Genomic DNA, 20,657 nt, shown 5'->3' with positions numbered 1-20,657 from the left:
CAGAAACCCCCGAAATGTCAGCTTTTGAAAGACCTGATAAATTAATCCATTGTTCAGAGGGGACACTGAAGCCCAGCTGGGGACAGGTGGCACTTAAGGATGGACGATCTGTTTGTGGCAGAGCTGGGGACTTGACCACGCTTGCCCAGGTCTCTCTCCACCATCATGCTGCCTCTGAACCCTGGTAACAGGCTCGTGGGTATTCTTCTCCTCAGAAATGAATCCACCACCTTCTAAGCCTGGGGCCCAGCCTAGACAAATGCCACCAAGGCACAGTCCTGGTGCTCAAGGAGCAGCGCAGACATATACCCAGAGGGCTGGGCGGGGGGCGGGGGCGCAGAAAGGAAACAATGGAAGAGTGTAACAGAGGTGACACCCAGGGAGATGGGACAGGTCCAGGGAGACATCTTGGAGATCACGTTAAATGGGGTCTCAGATGAGAGTTTACGAGAAGGACGAAATTGCAGATAGGAGGGGAGAGGAGGGGAAGTGGTGGTCCAATTAAAGACACAGAAACACGAAACGATACAGCAAGATGGGGAACTGCACAAGCCAAGTGGTGAGGCTGAAGCCTGAAATACAGCAGGAAACCTGCACTTTGAGGTTCGCATGGGGGGCGAGGCCGTATCAGGAGGGGCTTCAGACCCATGCTAATCCAGCTGGACTCCAGCTCCATACACCCTATACTGCCCCTTCCCTTGTAATCCCACCATCTCCCAGAGTGGCAGGAGGACAGACAGATGACATACCCACTGTCTCATTTACCCAGGCAGCCCCTGGGCCCTGGAACACACTCTTCTCGGCTCCCTGGAACTCCTCCTAGCCACAGATGTCCTTACATCTTAGAGCCTGGGCTGTAATATGCTAGGAATTGACACTCGCAGAAAGGAGTTCGTGTTGACGTCAGAATATGCTGTCCCGAGGGGGAAGTCTTGTAAACAGCTTTGGAACTTTGGATGGCCAAAGCGAGCTTCTCCTGGGTCTGGTGAATGGAAGGACTGATGCATGGCCCAGAGCTCCAGGCGGACACCGCAGAGAGCTGAGAGAGGCCCACGGTGGCTGTGTGTTTTCGCACAGCACCGTATACCTGCACGGAGACTCCTGAGCTTAGGACTCACTCAGACCCTAGCCAGGGCCCAGGACTCAGTAGAAACTCAGAAACAGAGATCAGAGGAGGCTGGCAGAGGACAGAGGTGAGTTAGAGCCTGAGGGCCTGCAGGCAAGCCCTCTGTGGCTGCTGCACCTTGTGACCATCACCATCCCAGCACTTGGAGGGCCTGCCCCGTGCTGCCCTCCCGGTCCCACCCCCCGATGGTGACACTCAGGACTCATGCAGAAGTCCAGCAAAGTGTGGGAACGCAGGGGTGTTTCTATGGGGCCCAGTGACCCTTAAATCCCTAACTGATGACCAGCTGGGTGGTCCTTTGTCCTAAACTGTCTTCCAGGAGGTTCTCCCCTCTGGAGAGGCCTTGTGCCTGACGTGGGAGATCTAGTCGGGCCTCTTGTGTGACAGATGTGGAAACTGAGCCCCAGCAAGGGGAAGTGGTTGACTGAGGGTCACGCGGGGAGGCAAGGGTGAGGGTGAGGGAGGACCCAGGGCTCCTCACTCTCCACCTCACCACCCCCACTTCCTGGAGGTGACTCAGCAAGACAGACAGCACAGGAAGGAAGTGGGAAAGGGAAGCCCAGCCCGCTGGATTCCAGGTCACCACTTTGCTCTTCCAAAGCCACCAACCACCTTGGTCGTGAGGCTCTGCCTGATGCCCGTGACCTCTCAGCCCTTCCTTCCCCAGGCCACAGCTGCTGACCATTTCCTCCGGGGTCAAACTCACTTGCCCTGTCCAGGGTCTCCAGGGACTCCCTGCTGCATAGTCCCCTGGTGCTTCTCTCCTCCTGGGTCAGCGGTGGGGGGAGCAGTCACCTCCACAAACGTGGCAAGTGGCCAAGCCCGTGTGGGCCAAAGGTTCAGTTCATACAAGATTTGAGGCGAGGCACGTAATTGCAGCCTCGTGTTTAATAAGTGGGGCTCTGGAGCCAGTATTCAGTTTCCATCATCTGCTCGCGGGGGGCGGTGGGGGGGAAGGCGGGCTTTGGCTAACTCCGTTCCTTTGTAAGTCTATAAAACGAGGTGATGGGATCTGCTCTGCAGGTTGCTTGGAGAATTGGTTGAAATGATACAGGTAAAGCCTGCCACGCACAGAGCTCTAGTGGTCGCTTGCTTTGCCGGGTAGATGTGCATGCCTCACCTCACTTAATTCTGATGACAAACCCTCAAAGTAGGACAACCGTTCTCACTTAGCTGGCGAGACACCCAAAACTTGGCGGGGGGGGGGGGGGGGGGGAGGGGGGAGGGGGAGGGTGCACAGCCGGCTTTGAGTAGAGGCAGGATCTGAACGTGGCTCAGTCTCATGGCAGACCCCCAGCGTTTGCCCACCTGTTGTGGCACCTTCTTTGGCTGTTGGGTGGTCCTCTGCCTGTGTTGGCCCTCCCAGCCTTCTTGCGGGGGGGAGGGGGACGACGGGGTTAGGGGTGCCGTGGGGCTCTGCACCCTGTACTGTGCTGTCTGAATGCCAGCTGCCGCCAGATACTACTCCTGTGACTGTAACCTCCAGGGACCGCGATCCTGAAGTTGGGGTCCAGGAGGACCAAGCCCACAGCAGCATCTGCCTCGGTCACCACAGGAAACGCCACCGGCCCCGTTAGCCTGGGGATTTCCATATGCTGAGAACAGGCCTCTGAGAGTGAGGAGGGAGGAGCTGTAGGTACAAGTCTTTGCTTCACTGGACTGGAAGTTCCTCCAGGGGCGGGACCCGCTCACAGCACCCAGTATGGGTGGACGGTCGCCTGCCCCACACTCCAGCTGGGTCACCAAATGGCTCCAGCCACCTCCCTAGCTCCGGCCAATCCCCCCTTGGAGAGCCTGTACTCCCACCTCAACTGCAGAATATTACTATATCATATTCCCAGTCTCTCTCTCGAATCCTTGTTGGACTAGGGTGAGGATTTGAATAAACGAATATGCTTAAATTTCGTTGTTTTTCGTCTGTTTCTCTTGCTGGATTGTAAGTTCCCTAAAGGTACATTCTGTGTATATCCATCTTCCTAATTCTCGGTAACCAGAGCGCCTGTCGGCAGGGGCTTGGGGTTGTAGCGTGCCTCTCTCCCCATCCACGCGGCCGGTGTCCTATCTTGCCGTCTTCTCTAACCCCCTACTCCCACAGGCTGGGCGTGTGCTAGAGTTGTGTGTAACAGTGAAGGACACGGGCAGAGGACCCCCGGATGGATTCTGCTACAGGCAAACGAACTGGCTTATATACGCTGACGTTACCTCACCCTGTGGCTCTATGATGCGTTCTGGGCTTATTTTGGGTTCCGGGCTCAATTTTCAAAGAGCAAAGTCCTCAGGTCAGTAATCTCTTCCAGAAAAGTGAGCTGGTGTTTAAGATACAGTGGGTGGCGATGAGGAGTAGGAATCCATCAAAAGCCCCATAAAGTTGTTTTCTTTCCACCTGTATTTTGCTTCCGACGAGCAAATGGGGCTCATGCTTCTAGGACATGTCAAACCCTGTCCGACCCGGACACGGCTGGGTCACGTACAAACCCGGCCTCTCGCCTGGCCCAAGGAGCCCTGGTGAAGGCAGTATTAAAGCCTTGCAGGAGAAAGGTGGGCACCGAAAAGACAGCAGGGGTGTCTGTGACCCCAGAACCCAGAAAGTGGTTCCAGCTGATGGGTCTCTGGTTCTTTATCTGGCAAAGAGAGACTAAAACTCACCCTGTAGAGTTATTATGGGATCAGCAGAGTATAGTATGTTGAAATTGCTACCTCACAGCATGAGAAGAGTAGATTCATTCATCCCACACATGTTAATTTAGCATCGACTATGGGCCAAGCACGGTCTCAGGCACTGGGAATAACAATAGACCAGGTCAAGTTAGATGGTGATGAATGCCATTAAGAAGAGCAAAGCAGGAGATGGGGTAGTGACAGTAGGACGTTTTGCTATTCTGTTTTATTTTACTTCATTTATGTCTATTTGTTTTTGAGGGTGAGAGAGTGAGCAGGAGAGGGGCAGAGAGAGAGAGGGGGACAGAGGATCTGAAGCGGGCTCTGTGCTGACAGCAGAGAGCCCGATGCAGGCCTCGAACCCACGAGCCATGGGGTTATGACCTGAGCCAGTCGGACACTCAACTGACTGAGCCACCCAGGCACCCTTGCCATTTTAAATAGGGGTCAGAGAGGGGTTCACGGAGAAGGAGACATTTAAGTAAAAACCTGAAGGAATCGTGTGTATATTTTTCCTTGCAGAGGAAACAGCAAGTGCAAAGGCCCTGAGGCCAGAGTCTGAGGAACAGTATGGAGGCCAGAGGACATGGGATATATAAGAAGTCATTGGCAGCCACATCACCGGGGCTCTGAAGGCATTTATAAGACCTCCGGCTTTTACAGAGACAGAAAAGCCACTGGAGGTTTTCCAGACAAGGACGATAACCTGACTTTCGTAACTGATCAATAAACTTCAGCTTCCCCTTCCCTTCAAAGCCCTATTCAGTACCCAGACCTCTGCAACTCCAGCTCATATGCTTTCTCCTTTCTCAGATTTCTTCCAGCTTTCTAAATCTATCCAAAGCAGAAGGGCCTCCTCACTTTCTGCCAAGTACAGGCTGGAAAGGGGCCGTGCAGAGAGACTGTGGTTGGGAAGAGAGAGAAACAGAGAGGAGTCTTAGGTTGGGGATCTTGTCCTCCCTTGATGCTCGGAAGGCCTCTGGGCCCAGCTCAGCTGCACTGTGCATACACACTAGGTATACAGCAAAGCTGGGGACCCTAGTAGAGTCCCCAGGGCCACTTCATCATCTTAGCTCTGCACAGAACTGGGGATTTCACTCAGCACTCCTTCACCTTGCTTGACTATCAAAAGGTGAAATCATCTGTTTTCAATTAAAATAAAATAATTCCTATCTCTAGCAGTGGTTCTCGGCCTTTGGGGGGCCACCTGCCCCTTTGAGAATCTGTTGAAAGCTATGCACAGTCCCTTCAGAAGATAAGCACAGGGGACGTGTTCCTTCTCTCATAATTCCAGGGGTATCACAGATCCCTGAAAATTCAGCAAAGAAACCATTCTCTGTGCCAATGACTTCCCCGTCTGAAGCTCCGACTGAATGAGTGAATGAATGAATGAATGAATGACCGAATGGACAAATGGAGAATAAAGAAGCTGCATACAGATGGAGGGATGACAGGGGATGGACAGGACAGACAGATGTAGCCACCTCTGGACACCAGGACTCTTGCTGAGGGCTCCTGAAGGCTCCACAGAAGCCAGCTCAGGAGTCACGTGTGGGCAGGCCGGGCCTTGCCAGGTATCCCGCAGAGAGCCGAAGCTTACCTCCCGAGCTGCATCTGTGGCTGTCACCCAAACCCTTCTAAAAGGTATCACACACTTTCCCGCCTTTCTGCGGGTGCCCCGAACAAAACAAAACAGAACCTTTTCTGGGTGATGACGGGGCAACAGGATGAATACAAATACAGACATGTAAAAGTAAGCCATGTCTTCCACTTGACATATAGCTGAGCCGGCTGCGCCTGTGTAGGTTCCCTCCCCATCACAGCCCTCCTGCTGGGACCCAGGGCTTCCTCCCCGGTCATTTCCTTTTCCTGATACCTCGCCTGCGAAGCTGGAATGAACTTCTCACTCCTTCTCGCAGTCACCCCTCTTACTGGGAAGCTTTTAACGCAATCTCATCTTCTTCCAATCGTTATTCAACGTTTATGGCACAGGGAGACCTTCAGACGTAACTAGGTGGGTAGGGGTCTCTGACCAAAGGTGAGGGGGCCCCAGAGAGTGCTTCTGATGGAGCAGAGCCTCCACAGCCCCAGAGACGTGGCTGCATGGTCTCTCCCGCCTTTTGTCAGTGCTTCACCTCCTCCTCGGTGCCGCGCTGCAGCCCCCCCCCCCCCCCTGCTCTGGGCATTCCCCAAGGGGACCCGCTCTTTCCCACCTCTGCTCCTTTGCGGGCGCTGAGCCTGTCACCTGGAACAGAGACCACCGCCTGCTTGTCTTACAAGGAAGCTCACGTTGCTCTGCCCAAGCCTCACCTCCCCAGCAGACCTGTCTCCTTCCTTTGGGGGTCCTGGGTCCTCACCTCACCGTGGTGGCACTTCCTCCATTGTATTTCCAACTTCTTTTTTGAATCTTTGTTTTTTTTTGGGGGGGGGTGGAGGGGGCAACAAAGTTAAGAGCTTAGATAAATACACTTACAATTGTTCATTTTCCTGTTCCTTTGATGACCGGTGCCTTATTTCTCTTCATTTCCCCAGCAAACGGCACAGGGGACGCTGATGTTTCAGTACATATTTGTTAATGACTATTTCCTTCGTGGAGGTGTTCTCTCTTCACCCTTACAGCTGGATTATCTGTTGTAACCTCACACCCCCCCCCCCCCCCACAGCTGGGTCCCACGTCTCCCAGTCTTGCCCCGGCCTCCACTTCCAATCTGCCGGAACCTGTTAGAATTGTGTGTAAAGCACGAAGGGGTGGGCACTGAGGAGCTTTCTCCGGAGCAAACGAACTGACTTCTGCTATGGACTTCTGTTACTGAGCCTCAAGGTACCGCTGCCCTGGAGCAGTTGTGTTCTCTGAGATCTGGGCTGGTGAGGTCACTGGATGGGAAAACTCCTCTAGTGAGTTGTCATAGTAACCATGACTTTCAATTTCATGCAAGAGAGTCCCTGAGAAGAAAACACATTAAGGGGTGGGGGAGGAGTGGTAGGAATCCATCAAAAGCCTCCTAACATTGTCCTCCCGTACCCTTTTCTTTGCTTCTTACTGGTTTACATGCTCAAGGTAGATGCCATTATGTGTGGGCATCTGAGTAGAAGCTGCTTAAAATAGCCACTCAACTATTTCAGGGAGCAGTTGAATATGCATGAAGCTATTTTAGAAAAGATGTCCCTGGCCCAGCCAATCCAAACCCCATCTTTTCCCTTGGAAATGCCAAGAGAAGCTGAATGGGACCTTTCTTAGTCTATCCCACTGGGGTGGGGGTTTTTCAGAAGCCACAGAAACAACACCCTGGCTAATGGTCTTGCAGCCTTGTCCGCTCTGCCTCCTGATTCTGTGGTCAGAGAGGCTCCTGGCCAGACAGCTCAGCCCTCCAGAACCCTCCAGAGCTTTGGCGGCCTTCAACAACAACTGTGTTACAATCCGGCTTGCCTAGATCTTTGGGGGATCTCATAATCTTCGGTATTTCCAACTGTTTGTTTAACTAGTCATTCAACACACTTGGATTGATAGATCAAATGTGTGAGGAACATGCTGGGTGCTGGGGATCCAAAGACAAGATCTCCGAGACAAGCTCGTTGCAGGCGGGTAGATGGATGGGTGAGTAGAGATAGCGGCCATAGAGTTCAAAGATAGAAGGGCAACCAGGAGAAGGAGCCCTTGCTTCTTTTCTTCCTGATGGCTTGAGAAAGAAGGTGACTTTTGAGCTGAGCCTTGGGGGATGGGCAGAAGGCCCCAAAGTGTGAGAAGGCATGGCAGGCTCAAGGACGGGGGGACGGTTGGGTGTGGCGGGGCACAGAATCCTCTAGTGGGAGGGAGGGTGTAATACCTGTATGGAGTTAAGAAAGGAAGGGGGGCCAGACTGTGGAGTGCTGGTCCCTACCACCTTCTCTAAGCCCTCAGGCTGGGCTGGAAAGGACCTCCCCTCCATGAACCCCCAGTGCCTGGTGCGCATGTAATCTAGACTGGAGGTGTCTGGGGACAAGGATGTAGTCAGATGCTCCTGGGCATCTCTGCAACCCAGTGCCAGAATTTTGGTTTAAAATATGGCTTCTGGAGTCAGACTGCCAGGGTTCCAATCTAGACTCTGGTCTTATTAACCGGGACCTCGGGGCACCTGGGTGGCTCAGTTGGCTGAATGCCCACCTTCGGCTCAGGTCATGATCTCATGGTTTGCGAGTTCGAGCCCCACATTGGGCTTTGACACCATCAGCGTAGAGCCCGCTTCGGATCCTCTGTTCCCCTCTCTCTCTGGCCCTTCTCTGCTCACGCTCACTCTCCCTCAAAAATAAGTAAAACATAAAAACAAACCTTATTAACTGGGACCTTGGGCAAGTTACGTGACCTCTCTCTGCCTCCATTTTCTCAGCTGTAAAGTGAAAACGTTCCTGGTATCTATCCCTCTTGGTGACAAGTACGCGGATTACTATAGGTAAAGGGCTTAGAAGTCTGTGTGGTGCATCATAAACAATGGATTAAAGTAATAGCTGTTTTCATTATCCTAACAAGTTTGGATTTTATCTTGACAATGGAATACCACTGGTAATAAGTTTTGCTTCCCAAAATTAAAAAGGAAACTTATTGCTTTGGCCTCTATTGCTCATACATGCCCACTATAAAAAGGTAAAGTACAAGGAGGAAGGGGAAAATGCTGACCCTCAGGTAACTACCACTAACACGACGCATTTCCAGATACAGTCCAACCTCATTATTCCCAGAGTCTGTGTTTGCAAATTCACCTACTTTCTAAACTTTATTTGTAACCCCCCCCACCCGCCCAAATCAATATTCATGGTACTCTTGTGGTCATTTGCAGACATGAGCAGAGCAGTGAAAAATGTGAGCCACCCGGGGCGCCTGGGTGGCTCTGTCGGTTAAGCGTCCGACTTCAGCTCAGGTCACGATCTCACAGTCCGTGAGTTCGAGCCCCGCGTCGGGCTCTGGGCTGATGGCTCAGAGCCTGGAGCCTGCTTCTGATTCTGTGTTTCCCTCTCTCTCTGCCCCTCCCCCGTTCATGCTCTGTCTCTCTCTCTCTCTCAAAAATAAATAAACGTTAAAAAAAAATTAAAAAAAAAAATGTGAGCCACCCAACGTGCATCTTTCCAGCAGAGGTCAAGAAGCACGGTGCTGCCTTCTCCTTGAAGCTCTCGTGTGTAAACAAGTATCCTTTTAACAGTCTTTTCAGTGCCATTTTTTTGGGTTGCATTTTTATGCATTTTGTTGGTGATTTCTCTGTGATGTGTCTTAACAGAGAAAACACATGTGTTAGATAAGCTGCCTTCAGCCATGAGTTACATTACCGTTGGCCATGAGCTCAGTGTTAATGAATTAACAATATCTATTAACTAAGGTGTTGTTGACAGAGACCCACATAAAATAACATTACGTGTCGATCAGTTGACAAGAACGTTGTGACCAGAGGCTCGTAGGAACCTAATGCTGTAGTCCTCCTAGGAGCAATGGCTCAGCTCTCACTAATTCAGTGTTTGTGGGAACATCATAGAACATAACTGCTGTGAATAACAAGAATTGACTAAACTTTTCTAGATACACAGATGTATACTTTTATGCCTTTTAGAACATACCTTCCATATTCTTTTTGATATCTTTTTTATTATTTTATTTGATTTTTTAAACATTTTAAAAAATGTTTATTTATTCATTTTGAGAGAGAGAGAGAGAGAGCGAGAGAGCAAGTGCATGCAGGGGAGAGGCAGAGAGAGAGATTCCCAATCAGGCTCCATGCTGAGCAGGGAGCGGGACGCGGGGCTCAATCTCACAAACCATGAGATCGTGACCTGAGCCAAAATCAAGAGTCAGATGCCTCACCGACTGAACCACCCAGGGACCCCTCTTTCTGATAACTTTTTCTTTTTTCTTAAATTTTTTTTTTTTTAACGTTTATTTATTTTTGGGACATAGAGAGGCAGAGCATGAACGGGGGAGGGGCAGAGAGAGAGGGAGACACAGAATCGGAAGCAGGCTCCAGGCTCTGAGCCATCAGCCCAGAGCCCGACTCGGGGCTCGAACTCACGGACCGCGAGATCGTGACCTGAGCTGAAGTCGGACGCTCAACCGACTGAGCCACCCAGGTGCCCCTCTGATAACTTTTTAAAAACAGACATCACCCATTAATATGTGAGAGGTGCCTTTCCGTGTCTGTAAATAAAGCCATGTCCAGATGGCTGCCTCTCTGTGAGCGTGTGTTCAGTTATTAACCAGTAGTTCCCTACTGATGGCCAGTGTGGTTGTTTCCTATTATTCACTATCATAAACAATACTACGAGGAACATCCTTATTGGAAAATAAAATAGCTAACGTTTATTCGGCACTTACTAAGGGCCCAGCCAACGGTCTGTTCGCAAGTTGCCAGCCCCTTTTTCTACCGACTTGTCTTCACTTCATTTACGAGCTCTTTCTACACTGCTGTTAGTAACGCTCTGCCCGTCAGACATATGTTGAGACACTTTTCTTAGTTTGGCATCGCCCTTTGGCCTTCATTATTGTGGTTTCTCCCCACAGGGCCTTTAATTATATTCTACCACGACTTCTGGATTTGTTTTACACTTAAGGACCCAGTCTCCAACTTGATACGATACAAAAATTCCCTTGTTGTTTTTCTTCTAATATCTTTATGGCTTCATGCTTTTTTTTTTTTATCACCTAGAAATTTATTTTGGCACCAGGACTGAGGTATGGATCCAGTTTTGTTTTGTTTTGTTTTTCTTCTGCAAACAACTAGCTGGTTGCCTTGAGAGCGTGTGAGGAATCTTTTGCCTTTTCGACTCTCATTCTGAGTGCTGTGCTCACTTATGGCTACTTCTGGACTCTCTGTTCCGTCCACTGAGCCAAAGGTTTATTCTTTTACCAACAACTGACTTTTTCTAGGCTCTTCCCCCATGTTTATTTTACTTTCTAATAATTTTATGAAAAAAGTTGGGATTTTATTTAATTTATAGACCAATTCACATTACCTTCTTAAGTTTATTCTTGGGTAGTTTATGCTTTTCTTTCTTTGGAGACTAGGGCCTGCTACCTCTATGCTTTCTAACAGGCTCACTTTGGTGCCTCTTTCCAACCAGCCCTGCAGGAAATGACCACACCCTCACCCAACACTGTGCCTTTCCTATGTCACTTCTCACCCTGAACTACATGTATTGGTTCCGTACTGGGCTCTCTAAAGGCAGGGCCCCCGCACGTCCTGTTAGGGCGTCCCTTGACCCATCTGACAGGCGGCCGAGGCCATGGAGAGACTTGTAGGATGAATGGATGAATGAACAAATGAGCAAAAGGCATCTCTCTAGAAAGCTAAAAGGAAAGTGAAATGACTCTATCGCAAAAATTCACTTTTCACGGACTTCCATCAGAAAACAAGAGGAGTTTTTCTCCTCCTCCTTGTCTTTGGCCAACCCCCGAAGACCATGTCAGAATCAGAGAAATGGTCACAGCTAGATGGATGTGCCGTGTGCGACCTCTCCCGGCACCTCCCCCTGAGACCAACCCTCACCCAGCAGCCTGGGCACTTTTCAGGGAGGCTCTCGAGGCCTGGAGAGCCCTCCAGAAAAGGGAACACAGGCAGTCATGCTGTGCGAGCTATGCTGCTGCACTTTTTGAAAAGCCCCTTCCTGTAAGATATAACAGCCCTGAAAGGCTGCTGTCACCAGTCCCATTCTGCAGAAAAGAAACTGAAGTCCAGAGAGATGGAACCCATCGCCCCTGTCCCTAAGAGGCAGGACTTAGGACTGGCTGGAGCTGAGCCTGTGGGACTCTAAATGCCTTGCCTCTCCTATAACCACATCCAAAGCACCCAAGTTCCGGAGGCTGAGGGGCCATGGCCCCGACAGGAGTCCCACATGGAGTCAGAGAGCACGGGTCCTGCCCTGACTAAACCAAGATAGTCACTAGAGTACTTTTCTTCCCCCAGAGCAGCATGTGATGCCCATGGATTGTTCCTGAAGAGCATCATACTTGGTCAAAGAGCCACTGTCCGGGCTGGGGAACACATGACCCAGGCTATATTGTCACCAGAGGATGGGGGAGTGGGGGATGGGGAGGCGGAAGATTTGCATGGGGACAGGGCTTGGTCTCCAGCACAAACCTGGGGACGCCCTCCCGTTTTCTTCTGCCCAGCCTGCACAGGGTCGGGGTTTCTTGGCCCAGCAGGTCCCTCCCGGGAGTCCAGCCAATCAGTCACTTCCTTATTGGGCTGGCAGCTGCCGGGCAGGCCTTGGCTTAGCTCTAAGGCTGGATTAAAGATCCGGTTTCTCATGAAGAATGGTGGGTTGGGGGCCAATACATTTACTGGGCTTGACACTTTGGCCCGGAGCAGACCCCAGGGACATTCAGATGAGCAGCTCGCGGGTCTCCGGCCCGTGGAGCTCCATTCTGGTCAGGAAGCAGATCACGAGGAAAAATCCCCGGCCCTACCTAGGTGCCACGAGAGAGATGTCTACGTGCTGCGGGAGCCCCCACTTGCGGGGTCCGGCAGGGAGCAAGGTGCGGAGGCTGGACGTCAGGCTACGGCACATGGGCAAAGAGAGACTTCCTGCCTTCTGAAGTCAAAGTCTTCCGTGATCAGATCTGTGCTGTAGAAACAGGCCAGTGAGCTATATTTATTTTCAATGAACGGTTCTGACTTTTAAGGTGACAATTCAAGGACCTCGTTTGGGAAAGACAGCACCAAACATAAGAGACGGAGAGCGGATGGGTACGGACTCGGTGGAACGGCTCCCCTGGATGGTGCCGATGAAAGGCAAGAGCCCCAGACTTGGAGCGCGAGAGACCCACGTCCCTGCCGCGGGCTTGCTGGGTGACCGGGAGCAAATTGCTTCCCCCTCTCAACCTCAGTTCCCTTCCTGTAACAGGGGAGCACTGTCACCAATGCACACGTCGCCAGGAGAAATTGGGATGTCAGAGGACACTGTACATTCGTACGTGCTCGACAGAGGTAAAGCATCGCGGTGGGGCTCCAGGTGGCTCTACACACACACCGAGGGACATTTCGGACACCCCACTGCCTTGCTGTAAACCCACCACCCAGCAATTTCTCGGGAAGTCTCTCAGCTGTTCCAGCTCCAACCAAAGCCTGTCCTGTAAAAACACGGCCCCGTCCACAGAAGCAATCACCTGCCCGCCGGGTCCAGGCTGCTGGGCCATGAACGTCAACAACGGCCCCTTCCTGGTGGGAGAAGGAACAGGGAGCCGGCTTGTTCTCCGAGAGCGGAGGACTGGCCGGTGACGAGGAACATTTTAAGGTGGGACGCTTCTTCCTGCACCGTCGGCAGCTGTCTACACAAGGCGTCCATTATGTGCGGGCCCCAAGGCCAGCAGGCCCGAGAGGCTAGGCTAAAATTAGTGGAGAATGTGCAGCCGCCAGCGACACAGAACATCGGAGGGTCAGATGCCTCCAGCCAGCCGCCAGGGCAGGAGCCCAGGAGCCTGTGCAGAACAGCTGTGGAAGCAGCTGGCCCCGGTTCCTCCCAGCTCGGGGACAGCAGCCCTGCCCAGGGCCCTGCTCCCATAGCTCAGCTTGAGTGAAAAAATAGAAGGCAGAGTAGAATCCCAAACAGATCTTTAAAAGATATGTGCAAAGAAAAAATGTGGGAGAGGAATTCACTAAATACCTGAGAGGCTGTATCTCGGTCTTCCATGTGGAATGGTGGGTGAATCTTCCCGTACTTTCCAAAATGCTCTCAATAAATATGCATTACGCTTGTAATCAGAAGAAAATACTATAGGGGCGCCTGGGTGGCTCAGTCAGTTAAGCGTCTGACTTCGGCTCAGGTCATGATCTCAGGGTTTATGGGTTCGAGCCCCGCATCGGGCTCTGTGCTGACAGCTCAGAGCCTGGAGCCTGCTTTGGATTCTGTGTTTCTCTCCCTCTCTCTGCCCCTCTCTCGCTTGCACTCTCTCTCTCTCTCTCTCTCAAAAATAAAGAAACATTTAAAAAAAATTTTTAGGGGCACCTGGGTGACTCAGTCGGTTAAGCGTCCGACTTCAGCCCAGGTCATGATCTCACAGCTCGTGAGTTCAAGCCCCGCATCGGGCTCTGTGCTGAACAGCTCCAAGCCTGGAGCCTGCTTTGGATTCCGTGCCTCCCTCTCTCTCTGCCCCTCCCCCACTCATGCTGTCTCTCTCTCTCTCTCCTTCAAAACTAAATAAACATTAAAAAAATTTTTTTAATAAAAAAAAGAAGGAAACACTATACAAGACACTGTGTTATACATTTATATTAAATGTAATTTAATATACATTTTAAATTTATAAAAATGATTACAATGTACACCCCTAAGGCATGTAGCCTATACGTGTGTGTGTATGTGAATATATTTAGGTATCTGGTTGACTGGCATTGGCAACTTTGAATCCTAAGATGTCAAAGCTAGCTGGTATTAAACATCAATGTTTTCCAACCTTCATTTCATGGAGGAAACTGAGGCCCCAGAAGCAAAGCAGGAAGTCGAGAACCCAACCTTTCACTGAATCTGGTCTTGTACAGGAGTTGCCCCAAACCTTGCCCCCTTTAATTCTGTAGTTGCTTTTATTCCCACTTTATGGAGCTGGAAACTGAGGTACAGAGAAGCAAATTCATCACCCAAGGGCACCCAGCTAGGAAGCCACAGAGTTGGGTCCCAAGCCTGGTTTTCCATCCATAGCCCACAGACCTTGAAGAGAAGTTCTTTGAAAACACCTGCTCCTTGAAGTCTCCGTCAGAAAGCAATTTCTTATGGGAACAACTTTTGAACTGTCTTCCCTGGGCCCCTCTTGGGTGGTGCATGCCTCCCTTGCCTCTGGGGACTTATGGTCCTCTTGCCAGATCAGTCCCCAGGAGACTTTGAGGGAATGGGTGACAAAGAGTGGTGTGCGGACATGAACAGCACAGTGCCCGCCCTTTCCTGATGTGGGACAGGGTGGGGAGGGAGGGCTGCAGCGGAAGGTGCCAGGCCTTCAGGACAGGGAGGGTTGGCCAGAGAGGCTGCCATTCAAACTCTCTTTTATCCAGTCTGGTCCAGCTCCAGACCTAGAAGTGCCTGCAGGCAACCCCAGCTGGGGACCTGAGGCCTTTGCTCTGGCTGCACAGCCTCTGTCTACGGTGTCTGTCCCCATCCTGTCCCCACCCCCATTTTCTGCCCCAACTCTTTCCGGGTCATTTCATCCATGCATTTGTGCATTCTTGTCCGTGAACACGTTTTTACTGAGTACCTACTATGGGCTAGAGCAAAGTATAGTCCCAACCCTGCCCGTGCCTCTAGTTCTTAGAGAGGTCTTAGTGTTTAGGCTACCCTCGGTCATTCGAGCAGGCACTCTGAGGCCAAAACGCCTGGGTTCAGCCTGGCTAGGTTACTTCTCAGCTGTGCATGCCTGGGACAGTTACTCAGCCTGTCTGTGCATCAGGGATCCTCATCGGTACAGGAGGATGATAAGAGCGCCTGCTTTGTGGACTTGTGCAAGTGAAGCGTCAATCCACGCAAAACCCTTAGGACGGTGCCTGACGGGTAGTAAGTGCTAAGTAATCATTCATTTCTAGAACTATTTTTATTATAACCATCTGGCTAATATTCCCTCCTCAGGATGCCCTCTGGCTTCCCCTTCTCTACGGTCCCAGAGCTCCTCGAACGCCCCCCCCCCCCCCCCTTAGAGCTTCTGCAGCACCGGCACACGAGAGCCTGGGCCTCACTGTCTACGCTAGGGGCAGGGACCAAGTTTCCCTCATCTCCACCCCCGCTCCCAGCGCAAACGCAGCAACAACGTGTCCAGGGCCAGTTCAGAGCTGTGGGTGGCTGTGTGCCCTCAGCCGGAGCCTTAGAAGCTCCTCACTGCCTCTGGCACTAGAGGTTGCTTATCAGGCCTCATCATGGAGCTTGGTGAGGCTATCCTTATCTTAAAAATTTTCCTTAATGTTTATTTATTTTTGAGAGAGAGAGAGAGAGAGAACAAGAGGGGGAGGCCCAGAGAGGAGACACAGAATCCGAAGCAGGTTCCAGGCTCTGAGCTGTCAGCACAGAGCCCGATGCAGGGCCCGAACCCACCAACCGCGAGATCACGACCTGCCTGAGCCGAAGTCAGATGCTCAACTGACTGAGCCACCCAGGCGCCCCAATGCTATTCTTCTTAAACTGTGGAGCCTGGCCCTGGATGTGACCCTCCCGAGCTGACAAGGGGGCAGGGTGCTAAGCTTCCTTGAATGCCTCTCTGTGATGGGAACCCCTGCAGGGCAGATCGTCACAAACCCCAACGCCAATGTCCCACAACACCAAGATGCTTCCTATGGCCATGCTTTGCCCATGCTGGTCCCTCTGCCCGGAACATCCTGTCTCCCTCCCCGTATCCTCCGGAGCTGAGACTCCCACGATCCCTCCAGGGCCAGCCCACACGCCCCTCCTCCCCAGTGCTTTTCCTCTCTTACGGTGCACTGCAATTTATTTGTTCACATGTCTCTTCTGCAGAAGTGACCATCTTATCCCTGTCTGGACTCCCAGTGTCCACCAGGGCCTGGAACAGAAGGGGTGTCAGGAAAGTTCTGCTGAGGGAACTTTTTAAAAGGAAAATCAAGTGAATTGGCCTGCCTGCCTGTTACGGCACAGGGGCTAACTGTTCATGCCACCTTTTGAGCCCCAAACTCACAGGTCCTCCTCGGTTACCCTGCCTGTCGGTAGCCCAGCTCCATCACAGGGATGTGAGCTGGTGGAGAAGCATGGGGCGGACCTGGCAGCTGTACGACGGACAGGGAGCCAGACTTTCACCCGCTCTGGCGTCACGTCCTGGAAAAACCCGAGGCGATGAAGGCCCTGAGGCCCAGACTGGTTACCCTGCTCCTCGGGGGGGTGACGGCACAGGGTTGGAGCCCAGCGTTGCAGGGCCCCAGAACCTGCTCTGTCTGCTCTCTCATGAGATGAGGGACACCAGAGCATCCTGAGTTCGGCCAAGAGAGGAAACTGTAAAAGTACAAAATTGCGTGGCATTGCCCGCCACACCGAAAACAACTCTAGGGCAGGAGAGGGCTGGAAAGCGCCTTGACAACAGCATTGGGTCCTTAAAGGGGTGCTGTCTTGGAGGGTGGCCTGGTCTGCAGAGATGGGGGAAGGAGGACAAGAGGACCTGGCGGGGGAATGAGGAGTTCTGATGGCAAGCCCAGCAGCCCTCTACCAGAGAGGACTCCACCATAGCACAGGGGGCCTGCACTGCCTGTGGATGCTCGGCGTGGGGAGATCTGAGGGCCACAGACACATCAGCTAGCGGTGTCCTGTCCTGGGCCCCGTTGTTCAGGTTGTTCAGGTTTAGTGAGCACCTCCTCTTAGATCTCAGTCTCTGCCCGGGGCCCAGAGGCCTCTCCTGGCACCACGGAGCTGGCTGCCTGGACCTTACGGGTTGCAATCCGAGCCCCTCAGCATGGCATTCAAAGGCCTGTTCGCTTCTCCCGGCCTCGCTTCTACCCCCTCCTGCCCTGTGTCTACATCTCAGCCACTCTCCACCTTTGCACTTACTGTCTCAGCCCAGAATGCCCTTCTTCCATTTTTTTTTTTAAAACCTGGTGAACTTCTCTTCATCCTTCAAAGCCCAGTTCAAGTGTCACCTTCAAATGAATGGTCTTCCCTAAACCACCGCCACAGCCAAACCCAGACAGAAGAGAACCCTCCTGCCTTCACAGGTTTCCTGTAATGTAGCTACTGGCACACATCTCCTGCTTTGGATGGGAAACTTCCTGAGGGCATTGACATGCATCGCTCATCACTAGGCCCTATTTCCTAGGCAGCCATCCCCCGCTGCCCTGCAGATCCGCCCGTGAGCTTTGGCCTTGTACTCACTCCGGTTCTAACGAGAGCCTCACTGTCAGGTCAATGTGGCCTTCCATCCTGGTTGCCCCTCACCCGGCTTGGTCTTCACGCCCACATTCTGTTGCAGGCGTGCTCTCAGTGCGTGAGCAGACTCTGCCCTTCCCATCTGGGCAACCTGTAGTGACCATGGTGTTCCGTGGTCCCACAAGGGGGCAGATATGGGGCTAGCGACCATCCATGTCTGAGTTGGAGTTCAATCAGAGGTTGCTAGAAGAGGCATAGGTCCTGCCCCCAAATACACACGTGCACACACACAGCACACACACAACCCAGTGCAGGCTCTCTGCAGATGTGAGGTCCATAGAGCAATCAAACGGGGAAGGGGCAGACAGCTGTGGTGGCGTTTCCACTGCCTTTCTCCACCATTCCATGGCCTTGGCTGGAGCCTGGAACAGCTGGCTTCTGTCCTACCCGGTTCACTGGGTCTCATTCCCTCATTTTTCAGGCAGAGAAACAGAGACGCAGCAAGGGAGGTTCTCACTTGAGATTTTTCTGAGCAGTAAAGGCAGACCTGGGGTCAGGACCAGTTCCCTGGCTTTCATCCCAGGATACATTCCCATCGCCATATGCTGCCATTTGCAGAAATGCTAGCCGCAGGACTCTGGACATTCGGTAGCTTTTTCCTTAAGTCTCCCCAGAGTGTGGGGCTCCATTCTCCTGCCAAGGCTGAAGTCACTCCCACCTACCTCCTGGCCACAAGCACAGCTAGTGGTCTTTGGGCTGTGCTGCAATTTCTCTGCGTCCTGGGTCGGGGGGGGGGGGGGTGGGCAGGGGAGAGATGGAGGGGGCTTACCTGCCCAAAGTCAGCCATGGTCTCATGGTTGAGATGTGTCAGAGATTTCTGAGAGCCTGAAGGACTGTGTTGGAGGGAGGCCTGTAGGAAGTAGAGAAAGTGAGAATATTATTCCATCGCCATCTGTCAGCTTACACTTCGGTTTGAAAAATGCATCCAAAAATGGTGAGCGCAGTTCTGCTGAGAATGGCTCCAGACATCACCACTTCTCCAACACAGGCATCACGGGGTTAAGATCAGGCTCCCCCAGGGAGGCAACCCCGGCCTCCCAACCCCACTCTCAGAGCTGCAAGCCCAGTCAGCAGCCGAATCTCAGGCTGGGAAACTCTTACTTTCAAGTACTCCTCGGGGAGCACAGCCCCTCATGGGCTCCCCGAGCACTGGTCGTCAACATTCACTCGTTCTCTCTTTCGTTATTCATTCACTCATGCAAGCAGTTGATAGCCATTTGGGAAAGCTATTAGAGGCTGGTGTCAGGTCTTACAGAGAGAAAGCCACTGGGAATGACAGCTCCGGTCTTACAGAGGCAGAACAAACGCCATGGGCTCCCAATCCCCATCCTGGTGGGTCTCCTCCCTCCTCTGAGTTATCTCCGGGCCAGACACCAGGCATAGCATTTTACACGTGCCCTGCAGGACGACATGATGTCTCCTACCACTTTCAGCACCAGGACCCGTTTCTCTGCAAAAACATCTCTCCAGACTCCTCATAACTATGCGCTTAGTATCTTTTCATTGGGAAAATAAAGAATAATGCAAAAGGCACAATGAACGTAATGCTTTACAATTAACTTGTATTTTAGTAATCACAGCACTACCACGTATATTTAAATAACGGTTACACATACTCATTCAAGACATGTTATTTATGCCTTCTGGGCTTAAGGCATTGACCCCGTGGGAATCCACTCAGTCAATATTCATTCAATAGGTATTTATGAAGCGTCTCTGCGATGGCTGGCCCCATGGCCCACAGGTTAGGGACCCTGGTACAGGGATGAGTGGTGGCTCTGCAGTGAGACGTACTCAGGCTTGAGTCCGGCCCAGAGTGGATGTCTGCTCACAGGCAGGCCCTCAGCCTTTCGCCAGCTCAGAGTCCTCATGATTAACACAGAGATGATGACCCTGATGTCACAAAGTTGTTATGAGGATGAAATGACCTGGCATAAAGCAGAAGCTTAACAACTGGGTACTGGAGGACTATCACCATCATTGTCATCATCCTCATCCCCATATTCCCATCACCACCACCACCATCATCATCATAAATAACATCATCATGACCATCGACAGCAGCACCATCACCATCACCATCCTCATCATCACCATCATCATCATAAATATCGTCATCATTACCGTCAACAGCAGCACCATCACCATCATCACCATCATCATCATAAATATCGTCATTGTTACCATCAACAGCAGGACCATCGCCATCACCATCACCATCATCATCATCATAAATATCATCATCGTTACCATCAACAACAGGACCATCGCCATTATCACCATCATCATCATAAATATCATCATCGTTACCGTCAACAGCAGCAGCAACACCATCACCATCATCATCATAAATACATCATCATTACTGTCAACAGCAGGACCATCGCCATCATCACCATCACCATCATAAATGTCATTGTTACCGTCAACAGCAGCAGCAACACCATCACCATCATCATCATAAATATCATCATCATTACCGTCAACAGCAGGACCATCGCCATCATCACCATCACCATCACCATCATAAATGTCATTGTTACCGTCAACAGCAGCAGCAACACCATCACCATCATCATCATAAATATCATCATCATTACCGTCAACAGCAGGACCATCATCATCATCACCATCATCATCATAAATATCGTCATCGTTACCGTCAACAGCAACACCATCACCATCACCATCATCATCATAAATATCATCATCATTACCATCAACAGCAGGACCATCGTCATCGTTACCGTCAACAGCAGCAGCAACACCATCACCATCATCCTCATAAATATCGTCATCACTACCATCAACAGCAGGAGGACCATCAACACCATCATCACCACCACCATCATCCTGCTTCCTGTCTCTTTCCGAGTGCTAAAAGGCTTCTCCTCACACCCTCTAGTAGGATACACAGTAGTTTCTACCTTATAATAGAATTACTTTTATCCACATCTTCCTTCTCAGGTTCATGTCCAGCTCTGGAACTTCAGAGCTGTGTGAACTTGGGTAAGTTACT

At 51.6% G+C, this 20,657-nt stretch overlaps 1 protein-coding gene across 3 annotated transcripts in view; it reads right to left on the bottom strand.

Moving 5' to 3' along the window:
- The window catches only part of HIVEP3 (HIVEP zinc finger 3), a 470,028-nt gene that overhangs the window by 147,904 nt on the left and 301,467 nt on the right, over nucleotides 1–20,657 (bottom strand). For all 3 annotated transcript variants that reach the window (XM_053896690.1, XM_019429176.2, XM_019429175.2), the window contains one exon: nucleotides 18,408–18,488. The gene's annotated coding sequence lies outside the window, so the exon portion shown is untranslated. The remainder of the gene's footprint in view (nucleotides 1–18,407; nucleotides 18,489–20,657) is intronic.

This window comes from Panthera pardus, unplaced genomic scaffold (assembly GCF_024362965.1).
Source record: "Panthera pardus isolate Hobbes unplaced genomic scaffold, ASM2436296v1 HiC_scaffold_11, whole genome shotgun sequence".
Taxonomy (NCBI): Eukaryota; Metazoa; Chordata; class Mammalia; order Carnivora; family Felidae; genus Panthera; species Panthera pardus.
Note: the sequence above shows the minus strand (reverse complement) of the source record. Positions and strands in the feature narration are given on the sequence as shown.